At 36.4% G+C, this 1,306-nt stretch overlaps 1 protein-coding gene across 17 annotated transcripts in view; it reads left to right on the top strand.

Moving 5' to 3' along the window:
• Positions 1–1,306, top strand: part of Lpar1 (lysophosphatidic acid receptor 1) — a 170,176-nt gene that overhangs the window by 83,973 nt on the left and 84,897 nt on the right. The gene's annotated exons all lie outside the window — the stretch shown is intronic.

Raw genomic sequence — 1,306 nt, 5'->3', positions numbered from 1 at the left:
CTGCCTGCTTCTGCCTCCCAAGTGCTGGGATTAAAGGCGTGCGCCACCACTGCCCGACTTAAATTGAGTATTCTTAACTTGACCTTCTTGTCTCTTATCTATGTAGTATCATAGGTGAAGCACCCAGATTCTTAAAAATGGGTTTGCTTCTGATTGAATTTTGAGATTTCCCATATGTGTTGCCTATCAGTCCATACAGTGTGTATATTTTAGTTTTTATTATTCTATTTTTACTCATCTTCCTTATTAGCAAAATAAGCTAGTATATGTACATACAATCTTTGTGTCCAGTTGAAACTGGCTTGCAGTTCACTAATATTTCTTAAATATTTTCCTCTCAGGGTTTTAGGTTGTATCTTTTTTTTAATGTGTCACTGGTTTTTTTTTTCCTGCAATGTCAATTTTTCTGCTATAACCATTCAATGATATGTTTATAGATATATGTATGTGTGTGTATATGTGTATATGTATATATATATATACATATATGTAAAAATAAATTTTTGTCTCTAGAAGTTTGCTTTGAGTCTTAATATCTCTCCTGTGTCTTGTTAGCTCTTTGAATGTTTGGAGCATGGTTGTAATAACTGAATATGCACAACAATTCTGAAATTCCTGTGCCAGTTGGGATTTTTTTTAACTAAGTGATTTTTTTTTCCATCATCTTGGTCACACTTTTTGCTTCCTTTTTGTGACTGGTAAATATTGATTAGATACTAGACTGTAATTTTCCCTTGTTGGATACTGATATTTTGATGCCTCTGTGTATTACACATAGTGGCTCATGAGTTATATGGCTTTCCAGCTTGACTGAGGGTAGAGAGACTGAATGAGTACTTCACTCTTTTCGGGTGGCATCTCTCGACCTCTCACACCCTTCTCAAATGCATCTTATGATCAGTTTTTGTTGATACCCAAAGGAACTAGCTGTTTTTCTGTTTTCTCTTTTTTCATAATTAGTTCTTTGAGCTGTAGTTTTTTAGAGTTCCTTGGAGTGTCATATCTATCTTTTTAACTTATTAAGTTCCCTGTGTTCCACATGACTTTTCTTTGTATTGTAACTTGGACACTTTTAAAAATCTTTTAAAGGTTTAGAAATTGAACCCAAGGCTTTGTGCATGCTACCTCTGAGCCACACTCTCAGCTCTTCTCAAATCTTGAGTCAGGATGGAGTTGTGACCATTGTACAGGGCACTGTCATTCTTCTACTTCTTTGGGGGCATTGTCCTTTGTGCCTGGTATCCAGTCCTTGTACAGCTTAATCCTCCTCCTCCTCCTCCTCCTCCTCCTCTTCCTCCTCCTCCTC

The sequence above is a fragment of the Mastomys coucha genome, unplaced genomic scaffold, assembly GCF_008632895.1.
Source record: "Mastomys coucha isolate ucsf_1 unplaced genomic scaffold, UCSF_Mcou_1 pScaffold18, whole genome shotgun sequence".
Taxonomy (NCBI): Eukaryota; Metazoa; Chordata; class Mammalia; order Rodentia; family Muridae; genus Mastomys; species Mastomys coucha.
This window is presented reverse-complemented; position numbering and strand designations above follow the sequence as displayed.